General features: G+C 46.6%; 1 protein-coding gene across 10 annotated transcripts in view; it reads left to right on the top strand.

The window, feature by feature from the left end:
• The window catches only part of AAK1 (AP2 associated kinase 1), a 75,085-nt gene that overhangs the window by 770 nt on the left and 57,123 nt on the right, over positions 1-17,192 (top strand). The gene's annotated exons all lie outside the window — the stretch shown is intronic.

Genomic DNA, 17,192 nt, shown 5'->3' with positions numbered 1-17,192 from the left:
AATCCGGTGTGGGTTTACTGGATTTGGTGCTTTTTCTAAATGCTTTAGAAATTGGGGGATTTTCAGAAGTTAATTATTTCCCACTCCTCCTAAACTGGGAGTTAAAAAACCCAAAAGAAACGCCCAGACCAAAATTGTCAGATATTTTGGTGCAGAACAAGGTGCTGTAAATAAAGAAAGCAGTGTCCTTCACTCTTAAACTTTCTTCAGTTGTTATGTCCTTTCCTACCTCAAACAGAGAGGATTAAAACACTGGACTAAATTCCTTGTAGCTGTGTTATGTACAGAGGTAGGCTGAGCAGGACTGGCTGTGACCTGGGATGAGGGATTTCTCTGTGTGGGGTTTCTGCAAGGGGAAGTGGTGATCCCAATTGCCTTTCCACCCCCTCCCCCCAAATAAAATAGAGATAGTTAGAGACCTAAAAATGAATCCTACGGGTTATAGAATTCATGACGTGTGCAGGCCTCTCAGTGCAGCAAGCTGCTGATGGCATTTGTTTAATTGTAACAGGCTCTGCTGGTTGAACTGTCATTTTACATTTCATTTGTTGGGGCTGTAAGGAACCTCCTGAATGGCTCTGGCTGGTAACCTTAGCCTCGACCTTCAGAGAGATGTTGGCCTCCTTAGACCTGCTCCTGGTCCCTCATGCGCAGCATCCTGGGCGAATTTAGTCACAACTAAATGTGTTTTGTTTTGATGGCTAAGGAGAGGGGAGCTGCTGGGAGAGAGCTGAGTGGGAGGACCTGTGTTAGCTTTTACAGAAAGAGCCCTAAAATGGAAAAGGGACTCTGTGTACAATGCTTGTGTTCAGATTTGTAAGAATTCACCATGGTGTACAAGAAAATAGGTCTGTGACTGTTTTTTAGACTTGGTTCCTTGGTATGTTCTGCTGAGAGGAGCACTGAAAACAGGCTTTTAACTAGCAGCTATAGTGATTTTTTTTTTCTTGAAATTTGCAATATAGGTTTGCCTGGACTGATATTTCCAAGGTCCTTTTGGCCCTGGAAGCTTAGGACCTACATGAACTAAACTTGAGAAGCTGTCAGTGTCTTTTTTTAATGTAGAGTGGCCCCATCCTGGTAACATGGGAAGGCAGAGGCTTTTTTTTACTGATGAGTAGTCTGCTGGCAGGTTCTGCTCCGTGCTGACAGCCCTGGGAAACGAAGCCGTGTGTCACCAGTCTCTCCTGCTCAGCAGGGCTGAGCTGCAGCAGAGGTGGAGGTAGGAGCATAGATTGCCTGGGAGAGGAGAGCCTCCCTTACTTGCCTCTCTGTCCTGGGGGAGCTGCTGCTCGTGGCGGCTTTTCCCTGCAATTCCTGGTTTCTTGGCTGGCCTGCGGGATGGAGCATGGCCTGCAGCTCTGGGCTCCTCGCATGCAGGCCGAGCACACCTGTGAAACAAGTGCTGTGTTCTGTTCCTGTGAGGCAGAGGGAGTTCCTCTGGTGAAAGATGCTGCCCAGGTATCTCCCTCACAGTGAGACTCTGCTGTGGGCAGTCTGAAATCCTTCTGCATGCAGGATGAAGCCTCTGAGGGGACAAGAGCGAGGTGGTTGGTTTGCAGGTTGTCACCTTTTGTTGGGAACAGTGAAAATGTTTCCTCTGTAGGGATGTTGGGCCAGCTGGGGAGCAGTGTGGGTCAGAAGTGCTGCAGCTCTGCGTGCCAGTGTCTGAGTGTGCTGGTAAACAGCCTTTTCTCCCTGACTCAGCTGGAGACCTGGGGAGCTCGTGGGCAGCTCAGTCCCTGCACTCCTGACGTCTGAAACCTCGGCTGGAAAACCTCTCTGTGCCTGCAGTGGTTTTTTGGTAGTGCTGAAAAGGCAGCTCATGGCTATTTCTGCTAAAAGGAAAAGTCCCCTGGGAAGCACTTTGTAGGAGGAGTATCCTGACTGGGGAGGAAAGGATCTCTCATCCTCATTGCTTTAGGAGGGAGTGGGGAGGCCTGTGTTTAGGTACAGCATGTGAAACATGAAAAAAAAAAGAGATGTGAAAGTGGCTTAGAAGAGAGAATCAATGAAGTGATCAGTGGTGTGGAGGAGACTTGAGTTGAATCAGAACTTTTGGAATTGAAATGTTGGGATGTGCCTCTGTCTGTCAGAGCTGTTCCTGGCCACCCTGAATTCTGCTGAGCAAACCTGCTGATGAGGAGTGTGCCCTGGCTGCAGCACTGCCTGTGCCAAGTTGACAATGGCTCCATGTGCCTCTGGGCTCTTTTGTAGATCCCCCAGAATACCTGCTGTGGTTAGGTGCACCCCCCACCCCTGAAAAATAGTTCTGTCTGGGTACTTGCCTTCTTGGGCAGGGAGGAACATCCCTTCCTTTTGGAAGGAAGTAGATGGGGACAATACAGAAGGAATTTGAGGGGTTGGTTGTGGTGTTACATTACTGGTGAATCAGTGGTTTTTTTTTTTACAAACAGGGGTTTTTTACAATAGGGGTTTCCTAGTTGGGTCTCTGTAGCTGTCCTGCTCCAATCCATATAATAGCACAAATAATCTCTTGAAAAGTTCCCCTCAAAGTTTGCCCAAGGATTATCTGTGGTGGGAGGGCAGTGCTGCTCGCCCTGGGGGCCTGCAGGACCAGGCTTAAAGTTACACAGTGCCACAGTATGGGCTGAGAGGTGTTGTGACTGGTTTGGGGGTGAGTAGTGTCTCACAAAGCTGAAGTGAATGCCCAGGAGCTCCTGCAGTGTGGGGCTGAGTCAGGCTGCTGTCTTGCTGTTTTCTTTCTGAAAAGAAACCAAAACAGTGTTGGACCAAGTCAGATACTGCTCTTGGTTTCTGCCTGTGTGTAGGGAAAAAAACAATACAACAAAAACCCGCCCCAGAGCCCCACAACCCTCTAGGGGGGTTGCTGTCCCTCTGATGGGGATCAAAGCAGCAGAAACATTGAGAAGGATGTTGCCATAAGTGAGGAATTTGCTAAGGAGTTTGAGATGTGTGTTTGTGGCAAAGTACCACAAGGCACGGGTACTCCTCTGAGCTAAAACGGGTTGGGGATTGCCCCAGTGTCCCATTTTTGACGGCCTCTGCGTTTTGTGTGACTCTGTACTCACAGTGTTGTGAGAGAGTGCTGAGCTGACCCGAGGTGTGTAAACATTGATGGGGCACGTGTTTGGGCAGGGTTTTGTTTGTCTTGCTCTGCTTGTAGCAAAAGGTACAGGCTATGTTTCTGCAGGGGTTTGAAAAGATACTTTTAAAATTACTTGTACTTTTTTGAAGGTTTTTCCCCTTAAAGTGTGTAAGTAAGGGATTCAGGTTTAATGGTTGGAAGTCTCACTTAAGTTTTTCAGGTACATGCCTGTGTGCTGGTAGCTAGTATTGAAATGAAGGCATTTAGTGGTTGGTATTACAAACCAGTAACAAAATCATCTTACGCTTGCCAGCTGTATTTTTTTCTCTGTTTTGAAAAGGGGGTCATTGTGGGATTCATCCTGACTTTCCTTAGCAGCCCTGCAGGCTGGTGCATGTAGGGAGCAGCTAGGAGAGGCTGTGAGTGCCCAGCCCGTGCCTGCTGGGGTGGGGGTTCCCTGAGCCCTGGGGCTGCCCAGTGGTGCGGCTGGGCTGAATGCAGAGGGTTTCTGCTGACCCCTGCCCTGCTCACCCTAGGCGCCTCCTTTCCCTGCAGCACCATAACCTGAAGTCACTGAAAATACATGAGCTTCTTCTGAAATAATTTCACTTTAAAGCAAACCCCATCTGAGGAACATTTTACAGATTTATATGATCCTCAACCCAATTCCAGTGTGGTTGGGTCCCAGACATTGCTTTGAAGTGTATTTTGTGAGTTACTGCTTTCTAGCTTCAGCCAAGGGCCAGCTGCTAATCAGCTGACTAGTGACATTTGGATTAGGAATTAAACTGTTTCTCCTCTTGGAATGGGACATGTGATTTTTACTTTTTTTCTTTTTTTCCCCTGTTGCTTCATCTGTGTTTCTTGTGAGGCAGAACATGTACTCTGCACTCTGCTCTGTCAGGTAGGATGTTTGAGTCTGTGTTCTGGCAGTCTGTTTTTCTGAGAGTTGAAGTCAGGGCAACTTGTGAAGAATCCCAAGGGAGTTATTTGGTAAATGTTGAGGTATCCCAAGCGTTTTGGTGCTTTTAGCAGCACAGCTTTTGCTGGGGCAGTGTGTCCTGAGATGTAACCAGGGTGGAAAAGCAGGTGTTAGTGGATTTAAGTGTGTAAGAAGTTGTGTAGGCCAGAGACTGGCCTGGCCTGGCTTGTGGACTTTGTGCAGCCTGTCACAGAAGGGATCTGGATTGTACCCAGGGGAGCTGGTTCCTTATGGAACAGCTGTGGTAACTAAAAGCTGGTTTAAAGGCGGTGTTAGCCCAGCGCAGTCATCATCTCAGGAAGGAACCTTCCATGTTAAACCAAAATAGTTTCTGTTTCAAGCAGTCCTGCTGTAAAGTTGTCAGTTAGTATAAGAAAGCTTAGTTTTGGGATTCTGGCTGTGGGTAATACATGGTTTAACTCTCCAGCCGGGGTCTTGCAGAAGTGTTCTAGTAGTTGTAGAGGAACAGGTTGCTAACCTCTAGTTGCATATGCGTTGCCATAATGTTTTTATTGTGGCATGGACCTTCTCCCCTTTGTGCAGGAACTTGTCAACAGCTTGAGGAGAGCAGGTAGGAAGCTACAAATGTGCTGAAGACAAGCTGAAATCTACTCTGGATTTAGCACTTCTTGCCTTCCAAGCTTACCCACCTGTATTAATCACGGCTAATAGGGGGGTCGGGACTGGGAGCTGGTTCCCTTGAAGGTGACTTTTTCAGTGTAAGTGTTCTGGGCAGGCTGAGGCTGTGCCTGTTGGGAGGGCAGCATGCCAGCTGCAGGGCTGGTGCTGCTTCTCCAGAAAGTCACAACCAGTTTGCCTTTGCTTGTGCTAGGTGTTTACTTGTGTTCTACATGTGGAAGGAGACAGGAAGTCTCTGCGGAGAACATGCCATAAGCAAAGTTGGTTTATGGAGGAGTTATCTTCTGATAACAAGAGGTAACTAAATAAGTTTCCCTGGACGGGGTGCTGGCTTCCTTGGATGGGGGAAGCACAGGATGTCCTTGTGGTGATATCATGCTGGACGCAAACCTCCTTGGATCACATACTGGCTGCTGTAGTTCTTGAGAGTAGGAACAATACTGACAGTGATTTACAAGCACAAGGAAAAGATTTGGAAAGGCTTAAGTGAGGCACTGCAAGGTAATTCTCCTTTGTGGCTTTTTGTCATTATGGAAACTTTCTCCTTTTGTAGGAGGTCCAGGAATTGCCACTAAATGAAATGAAGGTTGTTGTTAGCTGCCCACAGTGTGATGCAGCAGAGTGTAAAGGAGGGGAGCTACTGCAGCTCCTCTAATGTGAGGAGCTCTCACTACTCAGAGTATCTGAGCCCTGGCACAGTCTGTGAATGTCCTTCTACCCCTTTTAGGGCTGCTGGGAACTCAGGGAGGTGAAGCAATGCAGAGCATGTGTGGCCAAGTCAGGAACTGATCTCTGGCCTTCCAGATTGGGTGCTTTAATTGCAGTCTGTGTTTCCTGTCAAGTGCTGCCTCGCTGTGATTTCAGTGAATGTGCTCTTGGCACACGTGTGATTTGGGTGTAAATTCACGCTTGCACTTGTGGCAGAACCCCTGCTGACACCAGGATCCTGGGCCATGTGTTGCAGGATTGGATTAAAGACATTTTTGGAACAAGATGCTCATAGCATCTGGTTTGCTTCATGATTTTGCAGAAACAAATTACGTGCTAGCGACGGGTGATCTCATAGATTAAGAACAAAAAAGCCATCAGCAGCTGAGTTCCCTGAGCAGGGATTTGCATGTGCATCACCCCACAGCTGAGCTGGAAGATGGCTGGTGCTGTGATGAGGGCAAGTAGAGCTGATCTTCATTCACTGTTGGTCACACACCAGTTTCCCTTCCCATTAGGTGATCATAGGCCTGTGTTAGGGGGCCCCAAAATGTGCCGCTGTGAACTTACAAAGCAAACTGACATGCTGTTCTCAAGAGTGTGAGGGCAAAATGCAAGATCTTCTGAGGCTCTCTAATTGCACAGCTGTTGTTCAGATATCATCTTCACTTGTCTCTCCTTCTGTAAGCGAAATGATGCTTGCAGAGTTGATGTGTGCTGTTACTGCACAAATGGCAGCAGTAAAATAAGCTCAAGGTTGTCTCAAAGATGTGCAGTATGCTCCGTGAGGACATCATGTGCCTGGTTCCTGTGGCTGTCACTGGACATCAGTCTCTCCTCAAGGCACCAGAGCAAACGGGAGGAACTCTTGGTTTGGTGTGTTATACATGTTTGTGTAACCCTGCTATCCCAGGTTGCATAGGGGTGCTATTCAGATGTTTATGAGAGTGATGCAAGAATTTGGACTTTCAAAGTGGTTTGAAATACCTAAAAAGGAGCACAAGAAATCAGTGTTGATGTGAGAAGCACGGAAATGGAGACCTTTTGCCTTATGTGCCTTCTCTGCATGACCTACCTGCTAATTCGGTGTTACTTCAGTTACCTGTTGTGACCCTCTGAAGGATTAATGGCTTCTGAGTTGGGAACTGCTTCAGCCATAAAGACTTCTCTGCCATTGAGCTGCTGCTTGGGAGGGGGGAGCCGGATTGATGGGAAATCCTTCCTTACGGCTGCACTGTGGCCATATGATTATCTGTGTCTGCTGCTGGCCTAGGGCTCTGCTCTAATGACTCTCTTCATGACCTTTGGCAAGAAGTGTTTAATAGCACGGGTATGCAGATGGCTGGGGCATGAACAATATCCTGAGATTGTTAAAGAAAACACTCTCTGGAGTTGGAAGGATCTGTGAAAGCACCTCTGTGTGTGCAGGGACTAAAGTGCTGCCACGCTTGCCTTTTCACCCAACTGATGAGATCCTGCTGGTTCTTATGTTTGTGGCTTTTACTGGTTCTGTTTGTAAGGAAATAAAGAAATGCGTCACAGAGCCTTGATGTGTAGGTTGTGGGGTAGCAAAGGATGGAGGAGGGACAATGTGGCAGAGAAGGGGAGCAGGCAGTACAGGGAGGTCACACTGTCCTGTGGTCCTTGGCCACATATTTCTGGGAAGAACAAATCTGCTGAATGTCAGAGCCGTTCTTCTGGCCTTTACCTGTTGCTTTTGAGTTAGCGGATGTACTTGGATATGTGAATATATGAGTTTACCTTTCTGTTTCTGTGCTCCATTACCAGCTGTAGTTTGAACTGCTGAGCTGTCTCTGCTCTCTGGAGAACACAAAGGTTCCATGTGTGAGGTGTCACATAACCTGTGGTTCTGTGCCCGTCCAGATGGTGGCAGGGAGGCTTATCAAATTATTTTACAAACGAGAAGCTGAAGCCCATGAAGATGAAGCCATTTGATAAGGGCTGTTTAGGAGAGCTGGGACGGTCTTGTATTAAGTACAAATATAACTCCTTGCTTGGTGTTTTAATCACAGGGTCATTAATACTCGTGTCACCACAGTATCTAGGAACTTTTGTCATGGACCAGTGCTCTGTGTCACACAGTGCAAATGCAGAACAAAGCCTGTCCCTGCTCCTTGCAGATTCCTGGCCCTTCCCTTTGCCTGCTGATTCTCAACACCGTGCTTGGTACCAGAATACACTTGTGTGCTGCTGCCTTAGGAGGTGTGTTCAGAGAGAGGGTGTGAGGTACAAGCAGCTGTGATGGTACAGCTGATCATGGTGTGAGAGTTGATACACAGGATCTTCTGGAGATCTGATACTATTCAGAGACCACAGGAAACACACAAACTCAGCCTTGCTCACCCAGCTTTCAGCAGAACATGTGACAGGATTAAATGTATTGGATTTTTTAAAAAAATTAAAATGCTATTTTTGAAGGGGGGACAGATGGTTGTTTTCTACCTTTTGTTATAAACTTAACATAAGAAGCCCTTATATTGTACCTTTGAAAGTTTTTTCTGCAACTGAGGCATTTAGTGATGTATTTAAGTTGGAATACAAATAAATAAAGCAATTATTTATGTTCATTTGAACTTATTGATTCAATCCCCAATGGTTACAGACTTGGTGAGTAACAGTCACAAAACTGCTGGTTCTGGACCCCTGCAACTGTTTCCTGTTCTTAGACATCTGACAAATGAACAGACAAGTAGTTCATGCCTCTCCCTCTTCACCTGTATACGTGTGGAAATCTCAAAGCCCTATTCTATGTAGAGCTGGTATTATTTCCTGTTAAATGCTGAATGATGGATACTTTGTGCCCCTGACTGTACCTGGGGGTTTAAATTCCCTGAGACCTACCTGGTGGGATACCTCTCTCCATGCTTGGCATGTACTCAGGAGTTGAAAGATTCATTGCTGTCTTCAGGGGTGGATTAGCATATGCCCTCCAGAGGAATGGGATGTGTCCTTAAGTTGTGTTTTCCTGTTACGCAGGGAGGTGGGACTTCAACGGCCCAAGGGTACCTGTAACCTGTAGTTACACAGCTGCTCATAACCTGTAGTTATCTGGCATTCCTGGAAAGGTTGAACTCTGGATTCCTGGGTTTAAGGAGAGGAAGCTGGTTGGAGAGAAGCCTCCATACACTGCTGTGAAGCTGTGATAGGGTCCTGTTGGCTGTGAGCTCGGCCTCTTCCTGGAATGTGTGGTGTTCTGCTTGTGGTTGTCCTGCTGCTGTGCTCAGGAGGTGTGTCTGGGTGCTGCCTAGGAATCAAAATTCCTAAATGCTTGACTTGTCTGTTGCCGTGAGCTGTCCTCAGATCCTTGCATAACAGCTTCACAAACGGAGTGTGCTGTTACCATGAGACTTCTCCATGGCCTGTTCTACCTGGGCCTTGCAAGCCTGTCCAGTTAAGAACCATTCCGAGCCCTGGCCTTCATCTTGCTTTCTCCCTCCTCTACGCCTCCAGCTACAATCTGCTCTCTGCTCGACTAGTTTTGCTTTTTTCTCTCCTCTCCTGCCGACATGATTCATGGTTTCCTTGCCTTTCCAGAGAAGCTTTTCAGCTGCCTGCAGTTGCTGCAGCTTCTTGCTGGCTTTGCAGTTCCAGTTGTGTTCACTCAGAGCCCGTCATGCTCTGCAGCATGTTGATGCCAGTGCTAATTTCACTTGGAGATGAACAAGGGCTCAGATGCTATTAGCAGCTGCTGGGAATAATAGCAGCTGAAATGTGCTTTTTAAAGGGCTGAATGATAACTAAACAAATGATTTTTAAATTTTTTTTTTAAGCCGTGAGTTATTCATGACCCATTAATTTTTTTTTCAGGCTTACTGTGGAAATTCAAGGACTAAAATTGTTACAATGGAGAGAGACCGAGTCTGCCTTGCCAAGTAATCTATTTGGAGGCAGCGTGTCTTGCTGCATAGTAATAAAGCACTGCTCTATCAGCTTTGGTTTTCCAAGTCTGCCTGTCAGGGAGTAGTGGAGTGGATGCACGGGGCTGTGCAGCAGAGCACATGCCCAGCAAATCTACCCACGTGAACACCTAAACGTGCTTCCTGCTGTGACAGCCAGTACAGTTCCATTGCCTCCAGTGAGCTGCTGTTTGTTATGAAATTGCTGTCACAAATACTGGGAGACTTTAATACCCCTGAATTGGGGTGCCTGGGCTGTGTTCTGCTGCTGCTCTCAGAGTGCCAAGCTACTGCTGCCCTTGCACTAGAGCTTCTGACAAGAGTGTGGATTTAATGCACAACCTGGATCTTGCCCACTGATTATTTTAGGCTTTTAAAAGGCTGTTGCATGGCAGAGATTAATTCCCTTCCCCTCCTTTCTCTGCTGTGTTGTGATTTACAGCTTCCTCTTTTGTCTTTCTCCATGGACCTGGGTGGGAGTTGCAGGAGGATTGTGTGGGGAGTGAGGTGTCTCCTAGAGGTCTGTAATGAGATGGGGTCCTGAAACATACAAAGAAACGAAGCTGAACGATTTTAAATCAGTTCTATCTAAATAAACCCCCAGGGAAGTGGCAAGAAGCGGTTATGCTTCTCCCATGTTGTCCATGCAGTCAAAATACCTCTAACTCTATAATTATTTTGTGTCTGTTTGCATAGCTAACAGACTAAATGTTCACTCCCCAAACTGCCACAACCAATAGACAACCAGTCCTGCTCTCCTAAAATCAGGAGGAGTAAAGGCTGTGCTGGTGTTGTGTGTTGGATGAAGTTCCTGGTTGTATTATTTTGCACAGTTCAGGTACTTGTGGCTGAGACTGCCACACCAACATTAATGATGGTGATGTCCTGCCTTTTTGAAAGGAGAGGGTGGAGCATGTAAATCTAAATCTGTCTTGTCATGGCCTAGATATTGCAGCAGTGACATTAAGCAAGGGCCCTATAATTATGTTGGTAATATTGGATAATCACATTAGGATTCTCAGCTATGGTAAATCTGTGTAGGGCTGACTATGGCCCTGCTTTCCCTTGGCTGAGAGTCTGACCTATGAACTCTGTGTAAGCTTAAGCCTTTGTTTTACCTAGGGAGAAGTCCTTTGGCCAAATGTGCTGGATGTTCTATTAAAGTTTTCCTGGTGGTATTTAAAGCCTAAAGCTTTAGTCTGGAGTTGGGATTGAGAAGGGTTTGTGATAAGCAGGGCTTTGCCTGGGTGGTTGTGCTCTCTTGGAAGCAGGCCTTTATCCTGATGATAGGTGTTGTCTGATGGACTCTGGAGGTATTTTTGAAGCTGGTTGTTTACTTTTTTTCCCTTTTTTCTTCCCTGAAATCCCTTGCATTCCCACTGAATCCCAGTTGTGTTTTGTGTGGGCACCAGGCTGATGCAGACGCCGGGCTTTCTCTGCCTGGAGACCTTGGTCAATGTAAGGCTTCCTGAGGGATTTCTGCTGGCCAGCCATGGACGCTCCTCTGCTTCCTGCAATAATGTGGAAACTGTTGCTTATGTGCAGATTGACTTTGTGCAGATCAAATTCTTCCCAGCTCGAATGTGAGCTGCGTGGAGAATTTCTGGCTGCTTTAAATGGTTATTATTGGAAGGATAGTGCCTAACTTGGACAGCTGTGGAGGTGTGGGGCTGCACATGTATTTCTCTACTATGGACTGTGTGAAACTGTGAGTTGTTACCTGCCCTGCTCAGAGCTGCTGCTGTTGTTGTTGTGAATATGAACCGGGTAGCACAGAATCCACCTCAGTTTCCCAACACTGCTTTCCTCTGGCAGAAGGATGAAGCCTGGGAAGCCCCAGCATTTGCCAGGAGGAAACAAACTGTGCACATGCTCTGCAGGGAGGGAAGGGGAGCTGGTGATTTGCCCAGCAAAGCTTGAATATTCTTCAAGAGTTTGTCTTATGCCAGGAGGATTCTGTCCTTGGCTGGCTTGACACACAACCTCTATCTGTGGCCCTTGTGTAGTTTCTTCAACTAAAGTATCACTGGAAGTACTCAATTAATAGCTGCGTTTCCTGTATGTTCACTTTAGCTCTGAGCTTTCTTGACTTTTTACAGTTGTAACTGTTACAATCTTCTTTAGAGCATGTCCACTATTAAATTCCTGATCTTGTTGCAAAAATGCCTTAGCTAATTTTCCGTCTGGGGAGATGCAGGATTCAGCTGATTCTCCTGACACCATGCACGTTTCAGGTTTCCTGTCATGAAATACTAGATGTCCTCTAAGCTTTATCTAGGTGCATTTCTACTTTCCCTGCAGTTTTAGAGCTCTGATTGCCTCCTGCAGACATTAAAAATGGTCAGAATGGGGTTGAAATTTGAGTTACTGTGGCCATTGCGCCTTACAGATGAAGCTCTTTCAGCTGGAGTTAGTGGTGTGCCCTTTCTTTTTTGCCCTCAAGATAAAACTTAAATGTTCAGACTACTTAATTGGCGGTTGTTTCAAGATTTGATTTGGTAAGTTTCCTAGAGCAGTTCTATCACCACTTCAGGATGAAACCTTTTAAAGTGCTGTTTAGGGGCAGTGGAAACGGCCCAAAGGAACAGATAAAGCCACAATGAAAGCTCAGTGAACCACCCAGAATGTGCAATGATTTTTGTTTGGTTTTAGTGTGTCTAACTCCCTGCACAGGTCAGTATGGTGAGATCAGGCACTGAGAGATGGATCTCTCCTCTTGGAAATGAGCACGGGGAGCTTCCCAGGGACTGTGATGGAGGGAAGTCCGGTGCAGTGGTTTCTGCAGTCTTATTTGCTTTGTAGCTTTCAGGCCTGCCGTGCACTGTAGGGACTCTTGTTGGTGGTTCAGAGCCCTGAGCTGAAGGAGAGCAGCACTGCCCAGGGCCCTCCATGTCACTAGACAGACACGAAAAAACCACACTCACCCATCAGTTGTGAGAACGAGAACGAAGGAAATTTGGGATCTTGACTTATATAGTCTTTGGAATTTGATCAGGGATTGGGGGACGAGGTTAACACCTCTCTGACCCCACTGGTCAACCTAGAAGTCCATCAATTTGTCCTTCCCCCTGGAAAAGAATCTATTATTTACAAAACATCGCTCTTTGTTTACATTACAATGTGTGAGAAAGCTCCAGCAGAAAATGCGAAACATCAGAAGGCTGAAAAATCAGGGCGACACCTCCTGCCTGCCCTGCAGAGACCGGTGGTTTGTGTTGCTGGTATGCAGAGCTCCTTGAAATAGCTTGCTCCAAATACTGCTCTGGGAGATGCTGGGACAGGCCTTTAGATTGAAGCAGTCCCTTAAACTTGGCACTGTTATGCTTTAGATAAGTCAAGGCACTTGACAAAAAACATCTAAGTAGAACTTATTTCCTTTGAGGTAGAAAATCTGGTCTGAGAGAGACCCTGTTTATTTTAGTGTTATTATCTGCCCTTTTCAGCTGGGGAAGCTCTTGGCAGGGGATGAGGATTTGTTTTGTTCTTGTTCAGAGCTGGTTTATAACACAGGTGTACACAAACACATGCACTGTTCACAGACATTTGGATGTAGAAAGACCAGGAGATCCACATTCAGGCTCTCCTGGAGCAGAGCCTGCTGCTGTTGTTGTGTGTGCGGTATGTCCTGAGTGTCACCTCTGTCCCAACCGCCACCTTCTGACAGTTGTGCCGGTACCACTTACACCTGTGGGTTTGTGTGTGAGCCTGTGGCTGAGCACACCCTGTCAGTGCTTTGTGCTTCAGCGTGCTGGCCATTGACACAGTTTAGCCCAGGTACAGAAAATCCTGGGTTTTTCTAGCCTGGGTTATGGGGAACAAACACTGGTTTTATCCATGTACTCTTGAGAGGTGATGCAAGCCTATGCCTTGGACAGACTGTGTGTTTTCTGTGCTGCTACTTGAGGGTGAATAATCTTCACTTATGTAGGTATAAAATGGCATGTAAATACCCTACTGTAACCAGAGGATTATGGAATTGGGTGGGAGAGTGAGTCACAGGCAGTAATTAAATCCCAAACCCCAAGTGTCGTGTCTTTCCGATATGTAGTACTGAAACAACAAAATGCAAACACAAAGGAGAGCATTAGTACAACCACCACTGCTTTGAGTCCTTCTTGTCTTCTTGTGCTGGATCATCTGGAAAAGACTCTGGATAGCATCCTTCATCTCCATGCCCAGGAGGCGGAGGAGAAAAGATGGGTTTTAGCTATGCTGGTGTGTAGTGGAAGAACTTGGGGTTGAAATCCAGTGGAGATTTTGGTGAGACTCCCTGGTGGTGACAGGGTGACAACATCCAGGAATAAACTGCTGCAGAGCATGTGGGGAGTGTCAGTAGAGTGGTGAAGGAACTGGATAGAAAATGTGCTGGGAGGGACTGTGGGCAGTGTCAGTTCTGCCAGAGGCAGGCTGAGTCGGGGGAAATCCTTTCTGGTACCTGGCAGTGCTGGGAAACCTCTAGAAATGTTTATTCCTGTTGGTAACATGTTCTGCCATAGCCAGAATGTCACAAGAGGTTCAGAGGATTGAACCTTCAGTCCTATCCTGTTGGGATGACTTGTTGCGATCTCGTAGTAGGAGATGCTGTGGTTTGAGGGATCTGCTCTGGGCTGGGACCACCTGAAGGTGCAATTCCAGCACAAATTTGCTTTCTGGAGCCAGGCTGCAGATCTCCTGTGTGAGACAAGGTCTTGGAGATGTGAGCTGGGTGAGCAGGACCTGTACCTCACCCTGCTGCTCTCAGTGGTGTTGGCAAGCTGATCCAAACATTCTCTTGTCAAGTTCTGAGGGTTTTGCCCTTTTCTGTTAATCATGGGTTTTCCCACCCCAGTAACATCCTTTTTAACACCATGGCTTGAAGAACAGAGAAATTACTTGCAAATTGCTTGTGTTTCTGATTGTCTCTGTCCAAAGGAAGGGTGAGCATGGATAATGTTCCAGGTTGAACTCAGTAAATCATGGATTGTACCAGTCTTGTCTTTACTTGCTTTGGTTTTTCATGGTCTTGGATATTACAGCCCTCATTACTGTGCCTTCTGAATTACACCTCAAATGACTTCAAAAACAAAATGAGGGAGTTGTATTTTTCTGTAAAGGTGTTAATGCTGACACACTGTGACTTTAAAGGTGTTCCAGATGCTTCATAAAGCAGAAAAGGCAATGTGCAGTGATCCTGTTCATTCCAACTCCTTGTTATGCATCACAGTAGAACACTTCACAATGCTGCCTCTGGTTTGTGGGCACATTTGGTAATAACAAGGAATAATACTGGAACAGAGAGCTTAATTTTAGGGTGAAATATCCTGTCCTGGAAACAAAAAGCTCAGAAGTGATGCAAATGTGGCATAAAAATGGGGAAAATGGGATTTGAAATGGTGTGTTTTCAGCAGGTATGTGCAGCAGTACCCTCCTGCTGGGCGGTGGAAGAGTGGAATAAAGGCAGCAGAAAGAATACATTGGTGCAGATTAATAGCCACAAAAATAGCACTGTAATCCTAATGCAAATCAAGGGGAGCTATTATTGAAATAAAAAGCCCACATTAAAATACACCAGCAAATATTTACTTGTGTGGAGGGTCACACCAGATCATTACATGAGGCAGGATCAGTAGGACTGTTTTCCTTGGCCCTTCCACCCCGTCAGTGCGGGATTTGTGGGACAGTGTGGTGCTTTTTATAGGAGCTGCTGGGGAGTCTCCTCAGGACTCGTGGTGTGGTCCCAGTGGCACTTCCCAGCAGTCAGAGGGAGGTTTTTGGAGGTCTCAGCAGCCCCAGCGTTCTCAGAGGACAGGATCCCAGGGCACATCTGCCTGTCCTACAGATGAGTCAGTTGTCCATCTTCATCCTGGGTTTGCAGTGTGGGGAACCAGGCTTGGGGTATCACTTCAGCTTTGTTCAAAGCTGACCTGGAGAGCTGTAGGAGAGCAGCACAGGCACATGGAGAGCTTTTCCCTGATATGCTTGCAGAACTCTGCTGAGCTTGGCTGTTGTCTGAAATAATTGCAGATTATTGTATTGTTTAACTTTGGTCAAACTGTTTTCCTTGGCCTTTTTTCTTTGTGGTGACCCCACTTTTTAAGTGACTCTAGAGCTGAGGCTTGCTGTAGCCATCTCTGTCTCTGGAAAAGATGCCCAAAAACATTGGTGCTTTAGTATCAAGGTTCACATCACAGAACAGCTTGGGTTGAAAGGAGTGACTATTGTATATACACACTTGGGGAAAGGGTTTGTGGGTTTTGTTTTGTTTTGTTTTTTTGAATGACTGTATGTTGCTCCAGTTAGAGGAGCTAGAGGTGCAGGGTGGCTTCCTCAGGACAACAGCAGAGAGAAAATGGTTCTGGTGTTGCCAGGTGATGATGCCCAGTGATGGGTAATGTGCAATGCCTGTGTAACAGCTGCTTGTGGCTGTGGCTGGGGGAAAAACACATTACTGTGTTTTAGTAAAGCTTTGGGAATGGTGAGCTGGAAACACCCCATGCAAGGGAGTCACTGTGGTTTTCCTGTAACTGGATCACAGCATCCTGACTATGGGGAAAAAAACAAAACCTGAGTGAGCCTGCCCTTGTACTTAGGAAGGGAAGTGATAAAGAAGTTCTTCTGGCTGGTGAGATAAGACAAAATATGACATAATTCTTGATGGATAAGGATCAGTAAGTATTGGAATAGTGCAAATGGAGTGGCTTTGTGCCTGGTTCAGCAGAGCACTTAAAATTAAGTGCCTGCTGGTACAGCTGGAGCTTAAAATGCCTCGCTGGCAGTCCCTGGAGGCTGAATGTTCCCAGGTCAGTTTTGGGGATGTCTGAGCAGCACTTGGCTTCCATTCAGCTGCAGTGCTGAAGCCCAGTGGGCTGTCTGCATGCAGAGCATTGAGGGGGATGAGATGGAGCTAAAATACAGAAAGATGGGAATGATTCAATGGAAAGCCATGTCTTGTTTGTCGGAAAAGGATTTCACCCCTGAGGAATAAAAGTTTTTGGTGGCATCCACAGTGTTTATCAGGAGCTATAGTAGTTCCAGGTATTGTAATTTGTTTGTGGAAGGGTCATGGAGAAAATCCTAAACGATTTTTTAAAATTTATTTTTGAAAGTGGAAATTGGTGAGGCCAATGATTTGAGTGCCTTTACTGAAAAGTGATTCCTCCTCAAACCCAAGATAGCCTCAGAAAAAAATGCGGGATGTGATTGGAGGAAAACCTTGACAGTGTTTGCAGAGGGAAGACACATCCATGGAGATGTGTTTGTAGCTGCTATTGCAGAGCTCACATGTGCAGCTGGGAGGTCACAGAGCTGTGTGTCTCCTTTGCTTCTGGACAAGCAGCGCTCATATCTCTGGGAGGAATGCTGAGCAGGATTTTAGGAGGAGGTTCTGCCTAGCTATGTTTGGATGAGGCTGTTCCTGTTTTGTCAGTGTAGCTGCTGTCTCTGGCAGAGGCTGTTTGATCAGCATGGCTGGGCAGCACAGAAATGCAGTGCGTTTTGGGAGCACTGATGGCTCATGGAAGCGCCTTTGGTCCTGCAAATCCCATGAAATCCAACCTGCTTTTCTGTGTGTGCACAGGGCAGAGTCCAGCCCTACTCCTGGACTATGATCAGCTCAGGTGAACTGGTCTGTTGAGTTGGGGCTTCAAAAACTGTCTGGCAGCAGCTGAACTTTTCTTTATTTTGGCCTGGCATGGACAAAGCGTAGTGGGATTCTCAGGCTGTCCTGTGCAGGCCCAGGGTTTGGACTAGGGTGATCTGTGTGGGTGTCTCCACTTCAGGATATGCTGTAATTCTATGAAAACAGGCTTTTCCTGGGTGTTGTCTGGCAGGCACAACACTTGCCTGTGGACGTGCCTTGTTTTCCTCTCTGCTGTTCCAGATTACTTGCGAGGGGAAA

This window comes from Chamaea fasciata, unplaced genomic scaffold, assembly GCF_029207755.1.
Source record: "Chamaea fasciata isolate MVZ Bird 193981 ecotype frontalis unplaced genomic scaffold, bChaFas1.0.hap1 SCAF_30, whole genome shotgun sequence".
NCBI classification, from domain to species: Eukaryota; Metazoa; Chordata; class Aves; order Passeriformes; family Sylviidae; genus Chamaea; species Chamaea fasciata.
This window is presented reverse-complemented; position numbering and strand designations above follow the sequence as displayed.